General features: G+C 41.5%; 1 long non-coding RNA gene across 1 annotated transcript in view; it reads left to right on the top strand.

The window, feature by feature from the left end:
* Positions 1 to 9,890, top strand: part of LOC311429110 — a 30,870-nt gene extending 20,980 nt beyond the window's left edge. The window contains exons 2-3 of the long non-coding RNA XR_014688103.1: positions 1,025 to 1,203; positions 9,869 to 9,890. This is a non-coding gene — a long non-coding RNA (uncharacterized lncRNA). The remainder of the gene's footprint in view (positions 1 to 1,024; positions 1,204 to 9,868) is intronic.
* The last annotated feature ends 10,320 nt before the right edge of the window (positions 9,891 to 20,210 follow it).

The following is a 20,210-nucleotide window of genomic DNA, read 5'->3' as shown; positions in this document are numbered from 1 at the left end:
CAAACTGTTTAGCAGCGTAATATATAGGCTATTTAGTCCTTGTTTTCTGCTGGGACAGATTCATGAGCAAACAAAAAGTTGATCTGTTATGGAAACAGAAGAACAATGCATCATCCTTTTGCCCCACTTATATAGTCCCTCCTGTGTTAATTCCTCTCTAATCCTTTCCTTAAACACAATTGATTGTTTCTAATTTGCAACAGGTTAGGTTCCAATTAAACACTCCATGATCCTACATGTTTCAGAAGGCTTTGTATTTAATGCAACTTTGCTAATTTAATAAAAGGTATGGCTAATTATGCATGCCTTTCAGATTACAGCTGCCAAATTTGGATAATTTATATCTATTACTGTCTTTCTTGTGAGTAATGCTCCTCTGTGTACAGTTGTATTAGTGAGGGGAGGAAAAATATGTAATCCAGTGGATTCTGATTCCTAGCAAGGGATTTGGATTATAATATTCTCCAATGACCCTAAGAAAGCATAAGCTAACATAACGTGTCTTCCTGTTGTTGGTACATATTTGAATGAATGTCAGGAGCCAAATGCAGACCAGAGTGTTTTTAAATAAAGCCATGGCACTCAGCCTCATTCAGGACTGTTTCTGAAGCACTTTGATCTGGTGTGGTGAAGCTGGCAGCTCAAGAAACTGCCCATGCCGGCTTTGCTTTCTGTACCTCCAGGTAGCACGCTCTGGCTGCTCAGCAGGGAGAGCTGCTCATTCTCCTCCTCTCTATCTACGCATGCTCAAGCTTGAGCCTTGCCCTCTGTCCCGCTCTGGGACCACTTCCAGAACTGTTGATAACTTACTTAATTATTTGCATAAACTGTGCTCTGACCTGTCAGGTACCGGCTCCTGAAAAGTCCTGTGTCTTTTCTCACCCAGCCAACGCACAGAACTATTTCCTGTTCAGAAACCAGAGGGAAGGAGGTGCACCTTGGTTTACTTGATGGCTTAGCTTTGGTTTAGAAATAATTGCATTTCAAGCTACTTTAACATCATGTTTTTTTGTTGTTGTTTTAGGTGCAAGGCCTGACAATGGCACTGAATGAGTGCTGCCTTCAAGCCTCCTTCCTGTAAATGATTGGACCAAACAAGGCGGTGTGATGAACATGCCACTGCATCAAATCTCTGTCATTCCAGCTCAGGATGTTACCTCTTCCAGAGTCTCCAGGAGCAAGACCAAAGAAAAAGAAGAACAGGTAATGTCAGATAACTTCCTGTGAAAGTTGCATATGTCTGAACATAAAATGCTACAAGTTACTAAACAGTTATGATCAGAATCAGACTCAATTCTGATTCAAAGATCCAGCTCCTTACATGGTTACTGCTCTTAGTGAAAATGAATGTTACCTAATTATCTCTTCATTCTAATATGTGCCATTTCAAAGCAGCTGGCTGCAAAAAACTAGAACTCATTGCTGAATAACTTCAGCAAAACAGAAACTGACTTTTGATTTTGCATAACAGTTCAAGGCACACAGGAGTTCTGTATAACAGGTCTAGTAACGCTGTCATGAAAGCTATACCAGGTGTATTTTACCTTTTGAAGAGCAAAATATTATGGAGTATGAACTCCTACATGCAGCCATACATTCTGTTTTTTTTTGCAGCATCTAGTAGCCATGTCATGGTTCATATTGACTGGAGTATTGTAAGAAAGGAAATATACACCTCTGTGTATATTTGCTGTGGTGTTTCCTGAAGATATGGTTTGTATTCTTAACTTGGGAGTGAAACTTGAGTGAAATCATTTTGAGGTCTTGTGGTGCTAGAGAGAAATTGAATGGAAAAATATCTGAAGCCTACCAGAATTTAATTAATAGACTACTTAAAAAAATAATGATGGCATATTGTGTCTGATCTTTCTGTGTCAACCTTATTTAACCCCTGGGCTGTGTCTTTGGTCAAGCCCAAAGATCTTGGTGTGCATCACACTTTAGTTGATGTTTAGACTAGCCCTTCAGATTCATAGATGAGTAATTAATTACCTGGACTCCTGAATCCAGGTAGGCTGGAGCAACACTGCTTTTGAAGAAGTTGTCTTCACAGCTGAGGTGCTTTAAGTCAGTGAGGCATCTTTTCTTAGGTGTCTGCTGGATCTCTTACTCTCCACTTAGAGCGCTAATGGCAGTCTGTGACTGTGCTGGGAAGCTCTCTGGGTAAGAGGGGTTTTTTTGTTCGTTTTGGTTCCCTCCCATATGGAAACTCTGTGTGCTGAGAGAGCGTGAAACAGTCACTCTGCAAATACACAGCAGTTCTGTGAACTGGCTTCCCTCCAGTAGGGTCATGCGAACTGAGAGGCCAGTTGGATGAGAACAACTCATGGCGACTATTTCAACATGCCCCAAGCCCAGAAGTGAGAGTCCCAAGTCTCTTTCTAAACCTGTTTGTTTCTGACACAGCAACCTCAGTGTTAACAAACCTTCTATATGTTTTCTTGGAGGTAACTCATTGAAGGGTTGATTGTTGTTTTCCTCACCAGGCCACCACTGTACTTTCATCTGTGACATCTAAAACAGAACAGAGTATTACAGTCAGGACTGGAAAAAGCTGCTGCTTTAAATATGTGAAATATTGTGGAGAAAATAATAGAGGTTGAGACTATACAAAGAATAAATGAGACTAACCTGGAAACACTTCTTGTTTCCCAAATCTTGTCCTTCCTGTCTCCATTAGTATATTCGTTCAATCCCAAGTGTCCATTCTTCTGCCAGACCTGCTGCAGGAGCTCAGGGTGAGCAGCCCACCACCCTCAGCACACAGCAGGCACTGCGGGCAACGTGCTGTCCCCTCTTCATTCTTCCCCTCTCCTGGAAACTGCCTTACTTCTGGTGTTAACCTTTAACATTGGATCTAATAAATGAGCTGGAGAGCAGTCAGGTTGTTAATGTGTTGACTTTGACCAATCCAGTTAAATTTTCATACTGCATTGGTGAGCACATCCAAGGCCACTTGCTAATCAGAGTCGCTGTCAACTCTTGGATGCTATCAGGACCTGCTGGCCATGACTGTGAGTTTTGCTTATATTTAAGGTAAAGGGGAGATAGAGTGCAAGAAAATGAAACTGTGGATCATTGCTGACACTTTTAAGCACTTCAAAATGCCTACATTTGAGGTAGAAACCACTGCAAGATGCAGAGCATGATTCTGTATTGAGCGAACTGTACTGAGCAGTAGTAGATGATTTTTGTGTCCTGGATAACATCTGCAGTTGATGCAAGAGAAAAGACACTAGGCAAAACTGAGAAAGAAGGCATTTTCGCTTCAGTTTTGTAAGTTTATTGTAAATTCAGTGTAACATCGATACTCTCCAATTTCAACAGTGCAACTTTTCATTATGTAACACAGCTTACAATTATTTTTCCATGTTGTGGCTGACATAGACACAGTTTTCACATGGATATCTATGAAAATATATCATATTTTTGGGGGGAGCGAGTAAAACATTTAACAGTTTGTTTTCCAGTACCATAACTTTCTTAACGTTACCTTTTTTATGTAATAGAAATACCTCTCTATGTAGGAATAGCAGTGAGCACCTCAAACCAGTGTGTACACATTGTGTACACTGTGGTCTTAAGAAGTTGTGAGTTCTACAAAGCCACTTGCCAATCTGAGCAAAATCAAACAAACCTCAAATCACAATCAAAACCAACATTACTTTTTTGCAGATAATATGGAGGTTTGCTTTATTATACCAAGTTCTTTTTTTTTTTTTTGACCAAGTGCAGGTTAATGTGTTTTGTAGTCTGAGCAGACTCTGTACATATCTGCCTTGTCTATTACCAAGCTCTGATTAAAACCAAAGTGTATAAAGGTATAATGTCAGCTAGCAGATCAAAAGTTTTTCTTGCTTTTATTCTTGTTTTGATTTACTTTTCCTTTGGGAACTTGATATTTCAAACCAGACCATTAGCTTGTCTGTACCTGCATTGTAGTGAGCCTGTCAGAAAAAAAGGTTGAAGAAGTACAACAGCAGAAAATGAAACACGTATGTGTCTAGAGAGGGAACTTTGCTGGTATTTGAAAAGTCTGTGTTTGACTTATTCCCCAGAAGGAAGATGCTTTATATCCTATTCTTCTATGTTTTGTGAATATAGATGTGTTTAATTTTCCATATTACATTTGTAATAGAAGTGCAGAGGAAATTTTCTCCAGCTGAATAGTTCAGATCTTTTAGTGTTTCTTCTTTCTCTCTTGCTTCTGGTCAAGATATAGCTTCGATATTTCAGGTTAAGGCTTGACTGGTTTTAGTAATAGTTTTCCTTGCTACAAGAACAAGTTTTCTGGACTAATGATTTGGGACTAACAGTGAAGAAAAGCAAGAAATCCTCACCACCATTATTGCACAACAGTTTTTAAAATGGATAATCTGTAGTCCCTGGGCATGTCTACCACCTGCCTACCATTTCTGCATTACGACCTTAGAAGTCAGGGATACTTAATAATAGAGGAGCCTGGTAGAATTTTATTCCAATTAGTGTAGTTTTCAAGGTTTAGGATAGTTGAAAACTGGTTAACAACAATCTTGGATGAAACTTTGTCCCTTTTCATAGTAAAAATGGAGAAGGTCATAAAGGGATTATTATTCTTGCATTTAACTCAGATGAACTGTTAGCTTTAAGAGCTAATAATAACAACCATTAGCTTCTTACTTATCCTTCACTGGGAATAGCTTCATACCTACCTGATTTAAGGGAGAGTTGCTCTATTGTTTGTGAGGTGCAATGCACCCTGCCCATTTGGTGAGCATTGTGCTGGCAGTGATGTTGCCTAGCCCAAAGCCAACAGCCCTCAGCATTTGGAATGAATATGGGGCACTGATGCTGGCATGTGATTAAGGTGTTGCTTTTGTATTGTCTTGTGATGGAGCATTGCCTGTTGGAGAGTTTTGTACAACACGAGTTGTTGGTAAAAGTTATTGTGGTGAATGAAGCTCCTTGAGGAATAGCTCTTTACACGGCTCTTCTAAAAATCTGAGTAACTTCACAGCACTGACCTTGTGTGCTGTGATCTCCACAGATCTCATAAACAGATTGGAGTGGACTGGGTCGGTGTCTGAATGGGAGATGCTGGTGCAAATCACTTTGGGTGCACAATGGCCTGGACTCGTGAAGAAATACTGAATTGCTGTCAAAGGTCATGTAGCAAAGACAGACCACAGAAGCAGATAAATATGCTACTCCCTTCTGTCTTCTGTTCTCAGAGGAGCTACTTTCTTGTCTTTGAGTGCTGTGAAATAATTACTGGCTGCTATGTGCTTAGCAGAGATTTTCTGACAATCTCAAATATCTCCAGGTGCTTCTCAAAGCTGTTGTCTTGCAGGTACTATGACTACCCAATTTGTCTGGCTGAAATTATGATGAAAGAAGTGCATTGTGCTGTGTCTTGCTAAATTTATTCTGTCTTCTTAACGATCTCTTGCATTCTATAACAGGAAGAGCACTGTAGCCTAATAACTCACATAAGCCATGTCTTACTGGAAAAGAAGGACTTTAAAAAAAAAAAAAAAAAAGAGAGGCAATAGATGTATTTGCACGAATTTTTAGTTGTAGATCAGTAATGTAATAAAAGGTGAATGCTTTGTGTTGTTGAGTCTAGCATGATGCTTTGTGAGCTCTTACATTGTTCTCAAGGTACAGAGGCACTCTTTGGACTTTGTGTATGTGGGCTCTGTCTGCCTGAACTTGATTCAAATACTTCTGCATTTGTAAGGCAGTGTGTGCTTAGTTTTGCTTCTCCATTGAATTAAACCAGTTATTAAGCAGCCAGGCTGTGAAGCCTCTGAGAATTTCTCCCCTCATTATTCTTATACCAAGATCTGTGTGTTTATGTGTAGCTATGTACTATATTAACACTGTCTCTGGCATTTTTCTTTTATTAAATTCACTTCGTATAGAAACCAGTTAACTACAGAAGATTTCTTGTTCAAGTATATTTTAACTCTTCTGTGGGAAGCAAAACTTCTCTCTTGCTGTAGAGAGGCTTATAAACTTACCTTCAAAGGGGGAATTGCAAAATCCTTTCCTGGCAATACAAACCTTGGCTCTTACTTAGTGTGTTTTTCAGTGGATCATAAAGCTTTTCTTGGAAAAAGCTAACATCACACTTCCTATCACACTTCCTTTTTAAAAAGTTGCAGTTAAACACATTTTAGCTGACATAACAGCCAGCCTGTGACAGAAGCATACCTGAGGAGCTGCAGTGAAAATGCTTTTTTTTTTTTTTTTTTTTTTTTTTTTTTTTTTTTTTTTTCTGCGGTATTTGAGCAGGTAGGAACACTTTCCAGACCTCGTGTTTTTGAGAGTACATCAGATGATGGAGGCAGTTGTTCAGGCAGCTGTCTGAGTTCTACCCCTGCAGTGATGCTGTCATGCTGAGAGTCGGATTTCCATGACTGATTTCTTTGCTAACACAGACTGACTTCTTCTGACATATTAGTACCTGTTTACATAGAAGCACGTGCTGAATGTACTCCCACTCAGCAGGTAAACACTCTACTGAGGAGCACTGTAGAAAAATTGTTTGAGAGACTGCTTGACACCAAACACCTCTCTTTTCTCCACGGGAGCACAGGTAAATACTTCAACGCCCCTCTGCCTGTGATCTCTCCTGTTGTTAGGAGGGTCCTTGTGCTTGTCATGACAGCTGAGCCTCGCATCAAACCCCAGTTTTTGCATTAAACCTGCAGACGTTGGGATGTAGGCTATTTCTTTATTGCTACAAGCATCTTGATGTTTGGAGGTGGTGCTTCTGCCCTCACCTGCCTTCCTTCTCCTCATGGGCGCTTGCCACTGCTTCCATCATTTGCCAGCTTCAGGGCTTCCTTCTCACCCCTGTGTTACTGGCAGGAGCACCGCTGACCTCCCCCTTGAGCATGGTACCTGGAAAGCTGGCAGGAAGTGCACTGAGTGCAGCCAGGCCTGGATTAAACCACTGGTCTGGAATTTGGGATTTAATTAGTCTCTTCCCACCCTGCTAGGTGGAACTGGGCAAGTCCCTTCAGTGCTGACGCTATCCTTCCTGCTGTCTGTGAAAGAGGGCTGGCACCGCTGACTGAAGCCTAGGAAAGGGCGTTAGGTTTACAGATAAAAGCTGAGGAGCCAGAAGTAATTGTCCTCTGAGATGGCTGTGTTGCAAGAGAGACACTTTGCAGTCAGTTGACTGTGACCTTCTGAAATCCCCGTAAGTGCCCTCTGCACTCATTGTGCTGAGTGCAGGATGAGCAGCTTGTCTTTGCAGGCCTGCTCTTGGGAGCTGAATGCAGGAGCACGCAGCTTCCCAGAAAAATTGACAGCAGAGGAGGAAGAGAGGAAGCGGGAAGTGGGAGGGAGCTGCTCTCACTCGAGCAGTCGTAACAAAAAAAAGTGAGATCACGCAGTTAGATTCTGTATTGTGCTCGCCTTGGAGTGTGCGTAGCGTGTGTGTGAGGAAAGGAGCAGATGGCTTCTGAGTGGAGCTGAATTATGAAAGGCGAACTGTGGGAAGTGGTTTCTGAAAGGGATTTGGGAGAAGAGGAAAAAGATCTTAAAAATTCAGTAGACATTACAGAAACTAGCAGCAGTTGATACAGCAGAGTTTTATTTTATGTAGTGATACTTCAGAGAAGAAACTCAAAGTTTCAGGTTTCACTGATTGCCTGTAATTATATTCATTTACACACAGTCTCAGTTTTGACTTTTTGTCTGCTTACTGCATGAGAAATCCTTGCTTTGGTGTCTCAGGACCAGAAACTTATAGTTAATTGTTATCATCTGTAGCTGTTGCATTAACCTGAATCCTTAAACCAGCTCTCTGATATTAACACAATCTCTGTCTAGTTTTCATTTGCAGTTCATGTCCACAAGCTGAGCGTCATTTTAGAAAAAGAAAATTTGGTAGAAGGAATGCTGGCACTGTTTAATTGTGTGATAGCCAAATGCATTTAGTCAGTGGTTTGTAGGTATTCGTGATCCTGGAGGTTTTTTTCTTCCCTGGCAAAAGCATGTTTGTTTCTTTGCTTTCTATGAAATGTGTGTCAGCCATGATGCCACACTGAGCTGTATCTGCATATAAATGTATGTGTCGGGGCAGAGTACTACTGAAACCATTGCAGTTCCATAAAGACATGGGTCAAGGCCCTAAACATACTTAACAGTGATTTTCATTATCCAGGGGCTATGCTGTTTATTGAAAGTGATGCTGTCAAGCAAGCTTCTTGCAGAATGATTTTTAAAGCTCTTTGTTTATTATAGGCAATTTCTGTAAATGAGAGAACCAGAAATGCAGGGACTTGTTTGTTTTTTCTTTTTTCCCCCTGTAACATGTTTTGCGTCATGCATTGATAGGTAGTGAGTGCCTTTGGTTTTGCTTTTTCAGACAGGTCTGTTTCTTTACTTGATGAAATACTTGAAGTGGGTTGGATCTTGTGTTTTCAGCTTTTTTTGAGAGAGAGAAGAACAAAGCCTAGATAAAAAATTGTGCCAGGGAGGCATAAAGTGGTAGAGTATCCTTAAAGTATTTGTACTCCGGATTTTTCAAAGCTGCATTTGGCATTCAAGTTGCTGATTTTCCTTTAAACTCCCCACCCCAGTTTTCTGAAAAGTTATATGTGGCCTTAGATTTGCACTTCTGACTTTAAGTAATTCTGCATAGCCTTTATGCTATTTATGAAGAATTCTTGCTGGCAGAGGAGGGACAAAAAAATCCACTTCATTCTTCAGAAATAGATTTCTGCAAAGAGCAGAGAAGCAAACCTCTTAGGACTGTGGCCTTCTGAGTCAGGAGTCCTCACACCTGGAAACAAAATCCACCTTTGGGATCCATTCAGCTTCTCACAGTCCCAGAAGCAATGGTCTCTCATCTGCCATTAAAACCACATGTTTCTCTTTGCTAGTTTACATTGCTGCTGTTCTAGAAAGTCACCTAAGGAGATTTTTTCATGACAGCCGAAAGACCGTGGATTTTTTTTATTATTATTACAGAGCAATCCCAAATGTGTTTTTATGAGGTTAGTGGCTGAAATTCAGAATTCCATTTTCTGTCAGTTGAGAACTGAATTCTGTTACCCTCAAAGATAAAGGGAAGAATGGGATCATGTACTTGTGGAGGTTTATATTAATTTACAACTCAGTTCTCTCTTTTTTTGTAAATGAGCACTACTTTGATGTTAATGCAAATGAGTGGAAGTAGCCCTTTTATATTTATTTCATATCCTTGAATGCAGGATGTATCAGTTTCCTCGTGGACCTGACGACAGGTGGCTTTGTGGATCAGGGAGGGGATTGCCCTCATGCCTGCAAAATTTGGCTTAGCCTTTGTGCTATGTACATGCTGTGTGCTCCTGGCACATTCTTCGAGGGTGCAGCATGTGCATGGTGTTCCTGGAGGCAATACTTGGAGACTGTGTGACTAAACGCACTGCACACACATTATGCACCTGTCAGTGAAACCACAAGTGTGTGCATTTAGTTTGGATATTCACGTCCTTAGATTCTGAGAGCATCTGGAAGCAGGTTTGGATATAGTGTTAACATTAGAACATTTTCAGTATTAAATTTCTATCTTACATTTCAGGTTTTTCAGGAAGCTTGTAGCAAAGAATTGTGACATACATCTTATTTTTTGTATAACTTAAGGATATATCAAAGGTGGGTTTGGAGATGCAGATTTCCAGTGTGCCCAGCTACCCGGAAGGAAAATGTGCATCATTTGGCATATTAGCTAATTACAGTTATCTTAACCATATTTCTCTGGGTTTGTTTGTACCAGTGCTGTGTTTATCCTTCATTGCAACCTTCTTGGATAAGCTTCAGTACGGCCAGGAAGCCAGGCAACACATAATTAAATACCTCCCCCTCACACACACACTTAATTTATCCACAGGATTTTCTGCTGCTCCAGGAGTACCAGATTTCTGCCTGCCTGAGGATGCAAACAGAGGTGGGTGACAGCCAGTAGACGGGAAGATTGCAGAACAGGTGATATATGGGGAAAAAATCCTTGAGATGCTATTCTTAGCTCAGGTGCACTTGTTATTGTATAGTTTTGGAGTCACAGCATTGAACCGAGCAGATGCTGAGGGCTGAGTTCTGAGTGCCGTGCAGCCTCAAGGCTAGCTCAGGAAAGAGGTGATCTCAAGTGGCAAGGCCAGTCCAGGAGGCATTTCAGCAACAGAAGTAGCAGGCTTGATCATAAGGGGAAGTGAGAACGCAGGATGAACATTAGGAACACCTCCGCATACCTGAGATCACGGCTCCTGGGGATGCTGAGCCCCGTGAGCGTGGTTGAAGCTGGCCTGATTCATGAGGCGGGTGAGGAAACGAGTCTGGGAAGGAGAGGTCGTGTGCAGCAGAAGGATGTACGCTCACTGGCAGGCAGGCGTGGATGTTTTTTCCTTGACCTTCTGTTAGTCATGGAAATCTTTTTGCAACGAAATAATTGACCTTTCTGCAGGTGGAGCTTTATACGAGCTATTACATTAATAGATAAGTTTCTGTAGAGCTGGCAAGGGTGGACGTTAAGAGCTTGCTCCACGTCACACCACAAATCTGTGTAGAAGCTGGTTATTTTTTTTCTGAACAACAGTTTTCTGAGCCAGTGTATTAGTCTTTCATAGAATCACAGAATGGCTGGAAGGGACCTTAATGACCATCTGGTTCCAACCCCTTGCCATGGGCAGGGACACCTCCTACCAGTACAGGCTGCTCCAAGCCCCATCCAGCCTGGCCTTGAGGACTAGGCCTTAGTTTCTTCTGTACTTAGTTACTAGGAAAATAAGAAGTGACTTAGAAGAATGACATGCCATGCTGTCCCTTTTTATTTTCAAGCTATTTCAGGATAGCTTTTCAGCCTGTACCAGGACTCCTTTCAGAGGTGGCTACCAAGTTTGATCTGTTGTGTATAATCTCCCGTGTAGACTTCTGCTTCCCCGTGGGGGGATGTTGACCTCTCTTAAACAGAGGTAAAGATGCTTGCTGGAAACCAGAGCCAGATACATATCTCACGTGTATCTTCTAGAATTTGAGGAGTAGCTGTACTGAATAAAAAGTTGTAATTCCCACAGTTTACTGCTGTCTTTCCAGGGCAGATGTAAGTAGGCGTGTCTGTAAATTCTCCAAGGCCCCACGGGAATGTTGATATCAGATTTGACTATACAGCCCATGGAAATTGTCAGTCTGCAATATTTTGTTTAGCTTTTCTTTCTTCTTCCTAAATTATAGTTTAAATCCCACGACCTCGTTGTTCAGAATTAGGGATTGGCACTGAATTCTTAAAGGAAATACGAGATCATCCTTTTCCTAGGAACTGGAGACAGGAGCCCCCCAAAAAAGTCAATTGATTTACTTTTTTTTTCCCTTTAAAGTGCTCAAGGGAACAGCATTTTAACATAGATTGATAGCTTTTCCATAATGGAAAGCTTCAGAACAGGAAACTTAGTCAGTTCTGACTGGATGCACAAAACCCATACCAGTTGTGAGGTTTCTTTACTGGCAGTTGTCTGCCTGCCTATTTCTGATAACTATTCCCAACCAGTAGATGCCAGACGAATAGGTTTCTGGATTGATCAGCTTGAAAAATCACTACATTTTTACTCAGCAAGTAGCTACATTGACGGTTTTTGGTTTCAGTTTTTATGCACAACAGTGGAAATTTCTGATTGACTCCAGAGAATAGGAAATACAGGGGCTCTCCCCTACCTCCCAGTTTCCAGTCCTCTGTAGCTATGTTTACTGTAATGTGAATGGCAGAAAGCACATTATTTGGGTAAAGATTGCAAGGCAGGCTTGTAGTCAACCAAGTGAAACGTTCACTAATTTTTGCATCTTAATTTCTATGAGCTGATGAATATAACAGCAGTTAAATAGATTTATAACACATGAAATCCTGTGCAACTTCCCTTTTGGCTGCAGACAAGCATCAGGCACTGTAGAGCCACTGGAGTTACTGAAACATCCACAGGAAGAAATGTTGAAGTGACCCCCTAAATAGGATGCTCTGTTTTCAGATACCCAGGTTAGGATACTCGGGAAAAGAGAAGCACAGCTACTGAGTACCTGTAAGCTTTAAACCAAAGCTGTTTTAGGTTAAGCACTTAAAAGGGGAGTGTTAGGGTACATCACAGAAACATTTACCAGTTAGGGCCACTGGGTACTTCCAGTGTTACGTTGTGCTTAAACTAATGCAAGGTACCCTCTTCCATTACAGTTGGGAATAGAACAGAACTGGTTCTCTTCTGTGATTAATATGAAAACCTTGTTTATTGGGCTTACATTGTGTCAAGTTATCAAGTAAAAAATCATTATCATCATACAATAATAATAGATGCTGGCTTACATGGAAGAGAGAAAGGCATGCTGGAGTACAGATTTGTATTTTAAAATCTATTCTAGTTAAATTTTTTATGACGTAAAGTAGAACATAAAATAAAAATATATTTATGTCCTTCTAGGCATTGCTAATAAAGGACTGATTGTCCTTTAAACTGAAGTCTGCAGCACCTTCCACCACCAAACCCTTTCCCACAGTCAGGTTGAGAATGCCTTGTTTTATTTTAATGACTTCTTTGAAGTTTTTGATGTTGAAGGCCAGCAGGGATGGTCACATCTGACTTGCAATGACCTCTGTTACAGCACTAACCAGATGCAATGTACGTTAAGCTTGTAACTCTTGGTAAGAAGATGAGCTTTAGCCAAGCCTCCAGCCTTGAGTTGAAGACAAAGGGGTAGATCTTCCAGTTTAGTTGGTAGTTTGTTTCCATGCCAACCACCATCACAGTTTACAGAAACCATACCTGCCTTGTATTTTCTATGTTTTTAATTCTGAGTTTATCTGTCTCTATCTCCTAGTAGCTAGTTGTTGGTGCCTCCTTCTCTATTAATTGAAACAGGCTTTAAATTGTGCTCTTGGACCTATTGGTTGTTGCAAGCCAGTTAGGTTTCTCTTTTTAGAGAAACTTACAGATAAAGTTCTTAAATCCCTCCAGTAGGGTGTTTCCCGCAGCCTTAAAAATGCTTGGGGGCAGGAAAATAAATCCTTTTCTGCCCCCTCTCTTTCTATTTGAAAGGAAAGATTGGGATGCTGGAGTTGCGTATGCAAGAGTCTCAATTACAAGGCAAGCCACACTTATTTCCTGTTAGCGTTTTGTTGCTGCTTCTGCTGTACTCTCTTAGTTCTCCAGCACATTACTTTGACAGTGTTGTGTTTCAGTGGGAAAACCGATCCCTCCTTGCTCTAACACAGCGGCGAATTGCGTTGATCTGGTCCTTAAACTCAGTTCCGGTTCTCATCTCCAGTTCTTACTTCACTGCAACGTCCTAAATCCTTCAGTGTACAGGAGCTTTATGGGTCGAAGCCTGTATAACTGCAGTTGCAGTTTGGTGTCACTGACTTGCTGAAAGTAAAACACAGTTTGAGTTCTTTTTTTCCCTCCCCAAATCAATTTCAGTTGCTCAGTGGCAGTCACACTCTTCATTTTTACCATCCTGCAAAGGTTTGTGTCACCTGTAAATGTAGCTGCCAGTGACTTTTCTACATTTTTTATTAATTTCCACATGATGATTGAAAATATTGACTGATGCCTGGCGTGGGACCAGTAGGAAGATCTTTATTTGATTGTATATTAACAAAGCCAACTTCAGATTTGCCAGGAGGCATCTCTTAACCATTTAGCATGTTTTCTGTTAGTATTGCTTTTAATTTTTAGAAGGAAAATCACATAATGTAAAGCAGTTGTAAACTTCTACTTGGTAAAGTAACCTGCCTTCAAAAAAATTCATAGATTTAAAGAAAGAAGCGGGGATCATTTGGTAACATCTCTTCTCACCTTCCTTCTCTGATGTCAGTTATGCTTGTGAATAGCGAGTGTCCCTTTCTGTCACTTGGATGCAGAATGACGTCTTATGCTAACTCAGAGCTTTGCTGTCTTGTGCCCTTTACAAAGGGTCATCAGGCACTGCAGAAGGCTTCTCACAAAATCGTGATCTGAACTGAATGGTTTTAATGAATACTAATCCAGGCAGACTTAACAGTAAGGTAAGAGTTTCATAAACACCTTGGACTGAATTGCTCCTCTTCTTAGGGAGATATTTTTTCTCTTGAACAGAATTGTTTCTATTAATCTACCGTGGAAAATACTTCTAATAACATATGGCTTCCTTACAGCTCTTGTCAAATGGAATCCTGTTAGTTCATGCTGGTAATTGGAGAAGGCACTGTTCTGTTCCTGTCTCCAAATACTTGCATGTTTCTAGGGATAGCAACTAGTTAATGTAAAGACTGCAAAAAGAAAAAAAAGATACTTTGCTGTGCGCTGGGCAGCATCTGACCTTAGACTGCTGTAACTTGTGGGGTGCGCTAGAGGCAGGAGCACTCTACCATTGCAGGCATAATAAAGGTAGGAGTTTCAGTGGGCTAAAATAGGCTACTAGGGAATGTTAATAGGAGATGATAGGCTGGCAAAAAAATAGATGGGGAGAGCACATTTCCAGCAAGACAGCCTTCCCTCCCTTAAAGTGTCCATAGTTTACATGGGAAATTGGTACGTGTCCTCAGTGGTAGGGCTGTGTTGTCCCACTCTGAGTTTTGGTTCCCACTCTTTTGCGTCCATGTCCTGCTGTTGTTTTTTTTAAAACCCTTTGTCTATAAACCTGTTTCTTTCTGAATGCAAATACAGCAAAGATCATGAATCAGTGCTGTTGCTCCTGGGTATATGAACATTTTCACAGCCCTCTCTGTGTCAGGATTGGTATCAGCTGCTTATTGTCAGAAGGCGTTCCTTGTTGTAGTCCTCAGTTCTGCCCCTGAACTGCCAGCAATCCCCCTGCTGTCCTCACCCTCCTGCCAGAGCTGTATTTAGGTCTCTGGGATTATTCAGGCATTCAGGATGCCAGGGAAGCTTTCCTCATATGTGTCTCCAAGTTACTGCATGACTGTAACTCTTGCTTGTGTTTGCATGGTGTAAGCCTGAGTTCACTGAGACCCTGAGGCTACCATGACACTAAATACTTAAATAAAATAAAAATGTAGTGAAGCCACTGGAAGCTTGTGCTGCTGTGAGGTGAGTAGAACCGGTGAGAGTGAAATGCCCAGGCAAGTTGTCTGGCATTGCAAGATGGCCCCAGCACCCTCTGGGAGCAGCACAGATGCAGTCAGCTGCTGGGGAAGGGGCTCAAAGCATGCTGTGCCATCATCAAAGCGTGCAGTGTTTTTGCTCGGCTTTGGTCTGATCTGTTTTGGGTCACTGACTAATGTGGAGAGAGCAGAAGTATGTATTGAATGTGCTAGGCGTGCTCTCCAGATACAAATATTTGCTTTCAAGAGCTCCGATATCTGGGTCTGAGTGTTTTGGCAACTTTGTTGGTTTCAGTGTGACCTTTGCAATATAAGCCCATCTGTAAAAACAGCTAGAAGATAGCTATCCATTAGGAAAAGCCCTTAAAGATTTCCCTTTGACCTCTCCCTAACTCTAGTTGCTGCTCTACTCTACAGCTGCTCCTTTAAGGGAATTGCTTTAAAAGTGCTGTTCCCCAGGCCCTAACCCAACCAAACCCAGATGTGTTTTCCCTGTCTGCCTCTGAAATGCACTCTTACTGTTCATCCTCTGCTAGCAAAGGTCTTGCCGTGCCTTTCTACTCGTGTCTACCACCGATGAGTCAGCTGCAGGCTCTGGTGCCCCTGCAAAGCCCACCAGGATGGTGTGGGGTAACCAACTGGAACACAAAAAGTCAATCACTGAAGGACCTGAAGACTCGCTTCAGTCTTGCTGCCTGTAGTAAACCTGGCTGAGGCACGCAGACAAGTCTCCATGGATTACAGGGTGAAGGAAAGCAGACGAGATAAACTGATTTCATGGCCCTGCTGTTTTTCAGTTCATTTATTAAGACAAATAACTTGAAGTCTGAAGTTCTGGTTTATAACCAGAACTTTTGGAGGTGTTCAGTGCAGAGCGCTGACCCCACGTCTGTTGCATCTTCTCTGTTAAAATCTTGTGCAATATTTAGGTGGGTTTCAGCTGTTGCTAGGTTTGAATCTGATCTCATTTGTTTATTTATTTATTTATGGGAGAAGTTCTGAGGAAGCTCTTGCAGTTCCTCTTTATTACAAAGTTCTGTTTTTTACTTTTTCCTTAGATTTCTCAAATGGTTGTGAAAGTGTCTTAACTAGTTCCTGCATGTGTAGTTATGTTGGGCAGAACTTGTGTGCAATCCGCTATTCTGAACTCAGCATGGTTTTCTGAGGCCAAAAAGCAGAACAAGGAGCCAAAACTGTAGATGTGAGGGGAAATAAAACCATTCAGGAAGCTCAATATGCCCTTTAGTTGTTTGGCCTTTTCATTTCATGTTCAATCACTAGATTTTCTCTAGTGTGAAGTGCTTTTTGTGTGTGTGTGTTTTTTTTTTCCTTTAGTCTTTTAACGCTTTTTGGGGAAAAAAATCTGCAGACTGTATTGTTGTATCTCACTCTTGTTTGGTAGGTGCATTAGTGACACCCACAGCCCTTGGAAGGCACCATTATAGTGCTCTGCAGAAGTGTAATTTTACTGTGGCAGTGACAAACACTTGAACTGGGCACAGGCAGCAGCCAAAAGTCAGCTCCTACCCGCTGGTGCAGCTATCTTTCTGCCTGCCGCATGCAAGTGTGGGGTTTTATGTGGTGTTTGTTCATGCTCGGGAGAGAGTTTGAACACTGGTGCTAATTTCATTAAAAATAGATACAAACCCCTCACTTTCTAACACTGTGAGACACACACAGGCTGGGAGAAACATCTGCTACATCAGAGTGTGTTAGCTCCTTCAGTGACTGCTGCAGCTCCCTCCTGCCTTGTTTGTTTGGAAACTGTCTCAGGTAGCATGGGCCCTGCAGTGCTGCACAAACTGGGGAGCAGGGCGGCTTTGCACAAGCATGGCCATGCAAATTCACAGATAAGAAACAGTGATACTTACCATCTCCTTATCTCCTCTTTCCTTCCTTACCCTTGTGCCATCCAAATTACTTCTTCCTTCCCTTTACCCCCCCCCTTTGGATTTGGACATGGGTAACATTGCATCCATCAGCTGTAAGCCCCTCTCCCGCTGCACTGGGGTAGTTCTGGGGTCAGCAGCCAAAAAGCTGAAGAGATGCTTGTGGGCAACTCCTGCACTGCTCTGCAAGGCTGTGCAGACTCTCAGGTGAAAATATACTCAGCTAAAGATGCAAGGTATGTTGCCCGTGGATCATGAATGTCCTGTCCTAACCTGTGGCCAGGAAGGACCAGAAATGCTTCTCTTACTGAGGACGTATCTGCTGCAGAGAAATGACTGACCTTGCTGTCATTATTTTACTGATCAGGTGATAACTTTTTGTACTTCACGCTTCAGTTCACAGTACTTTTAATTTTTTTTTCTTATTTCCTCATCACCAACTAAACATCAAAGAAGTTCTGATTGGCAGCTTGGAAATTTGCGTAAGGTCTGAAAAGGAGATTTATAGGAAACAAGCAGATGGTCTATGAGAGAATTTCCCCAGGAGGTTGCAGTTATTTAAAAATGGGAGAAACTAAATAGACTGTACAAAATTTGACTGTAAAATTAACTGGCCAGCCAGCAGCTAAGTACTTAACCAAAACAATTCAACTTGGCCCCTAGCTTAAGCATGTAATGAAGTGATGTGTCTCTGAGCTGACACTGCACACGTTATTTCAAGTTTCACCTACTAAGTGCGCATGAATGAAGGATGATTGTGCTCTGCATAGCTCTTGTTGGGGTGAGGCATCTCTTGCGTCTCTTTTCACGGTGGCAACATCACTCTTCAGGCATGCAGGAGAATGCGACGAAATGCTCCTCAGTTTAAATGAAATGTAAAGTGCCCCCAGATGCTGTGGTGCATGGGTGACATACAGAAATTGGGGGGTTTGTGTATGGGTGTGTGTTCTTAAATGGAAGATGAGATTTTTAGTTAAATGAAATTATGGGTTCAGGGAAAAAAAAGTGTTCATTATTCTTCAAAAGGTTAAGAAAACTATATTTTTTTTTAATTTATCTCTCTGTGATAAAGTACCCTTTTGGGCAGGAAGATAGGGTAGAATTCTCTCATGCTACATTTTAAATTGAAATACCCAACTGAGAGAACTGTCTGGAATAATAAACAGCATTTAATTACTCTTACGTTCATCTGTCTGTGTTCTGGTTTGTCTCTCCCAGAACTGTACTCCTAGCAGCCAATGCTGTGGGAGCAGCCCTGTGGGCCATGTGCAGACAGCTCTGGGATAGTCCTTTGGCATAACGCTGGTGCACTGGGTGATTAAACTGCATTTCTCTTCCAGCTTGCCATGTTTGCACAGTTCTTTGTAATGGTAGTAAGATACCAATTAAGTTTAGAAACCGACCTTCATAACCTTTGACCTAACCTCCTGGAGTACTTAGAGGAAGAGGGCAAATATCCAAGGGATTATGTGAAGAAAAAAAAAAAAAAAAAAAAAAAGCAAATTCTTTACTAAGCCTGGGTGATGTATACTTCCTTCTATACAAAGCCCGACAACTGTATGTTTATGACAGATTTTTTTTCCCTCCCCTCCAGTAATCCCATTAGCCCCAGTAAGTCAGAGCCTCTGAAAAACAATCTCAGAACTCAGTGGAAAACAATCTCAGAGATCAACTCCAGCTTCCATGTCGTAAGCGCAGATATTAAAGAAAACATCTACATCTAGAGAGTGAAATCATGACCGTGCAGATGCCCAGGCTTAGCGAAGGCAGAAATTTTGCTTGCAAAGTCCTTGTTAGCACTGGTGCTAGGAGAACCAAATCCAGGTATTGCTCTGCATGCACGCAGGAGTCTGCAAGGCTGGCCCTGAGTGGGAGGGGGATTCTGTTGTTTAACTGTAAAGGGTATGAAAATAGATGGGTTTTGAACCCTGCCATTGATAGAGTTAGTCTTGCAGTTGGATGTTTACTGCTTGCTAAAGTATATGAGATCAAGTCAAATATATAGAAACAAACGTAATATGTCCTGTTTCAAAGCTAGGAAGTGTATTGCACTCAGAATGATTAATTTCAGTTGTTTGTTTCACTGTTTGTTTGTCTTAATTTCACTGTATTCACTTAATTTGTAGTGCAGGCTTTGAGAATGCCATATGACTATGTTTTCCCTAGCAAGGTGTATTTTTTTGGCTTCCTTTGCAGAAACAGATCTCTCTATAAAGTAGCTTTCCTGTACCTGTTTTATTCATCAGCTTACTTACCTGGTAGTACGTAAGGTACAGGACTGGATTCATGCACGGACACTGCCTTCTGACTTGGGCAGCCCTGCTAATTCTTTGGAAGCTTCTTGGTTCCCTTTTTATAAAATAGTGATGGAGGACCTGGAGGAGACAGTTATGGCCCCAGCTTTTAGGTTTTTAAAACCTTAGCCTCCTTGAGGTTTATCTGGAGAATTTTGATAAGTATTTTCATAACCTTTGTTACGGATTTGGTAAATTTTTACGTGGGTTTGATTTTGCACAGGACTTTTCCGTTTTAAAAAGGGATATTCTACCTGGGGGAAGGAAGAAAGAGAGAGTTAAAGGGAAAAATCCTCACCTCACTGTTAGAGGAGGTGAAAGAAGAGTCCCTTTAAAGTGAATAACCAGTCACAACTGAGCACTAGGTGACTCTTGAGTGCGTTGAGTATCATTTTCTCTTTGGCCCTTCTCAGTTGTCTTCAGCCTCGGTCTCTCACTTTCTGCCTAACTTGTACCTGGGGCACTGAGAGAAAGCAAGGACTGCCTTGAGTTTCAGTATGACCTGAGAGGTGTCTGTGACCTGAGAGTTACGTCCCAAATGAACAGCCATGGTGCAGGGGTTAGGAAGTTGCAAGTACTCTCTCGCTGTAAATAATGCATTAAACCTGCATGCCCTTTACAGGAAGCTAAACATTTGTGAGAGCCTTGACAGTTGCGTTTGGATGGCTCTGTCGTTTGGATTGCAGCAGGTAACTGATAAACAGATGCCAGATAACTTGTGTATCTAACAGAAATCAAAACAAAACAGTTCTGATAAATAGTACAGAACCTGCAAGTGGCATTTATTGATATTTGCCTGTTGCAGTAACTGCACTCACAAATAAAGTACTTGCAAATTAGTCCTGTATTTGTTCACTCTTTGGAAGAATGTCTGAAAGTAAGTGATTTTGGTAGTCAGTTTGCAAAGTTGTAGTAGATGGTGGAATTTATTGCTCAGGAGAAGAACCATGTGAATTTATACCCCATATTCTT

This window comes from Aythya ferina (genome assembly GCF_964211825.1).
Source record: "Aythya ferina genome assembly, contig: HAP1_SCAFFOLD_329, whole genome shotgun sequence".
NCBI classification, from domain to species: Eukaryota; Metazoa; Chordata; class Aves; order Anseriformes; family Anatidae; genus Aythya; species Aythya ferina.
This window is presented reverse-complemented; position numbering and strand designations above follow the sequence as displayed.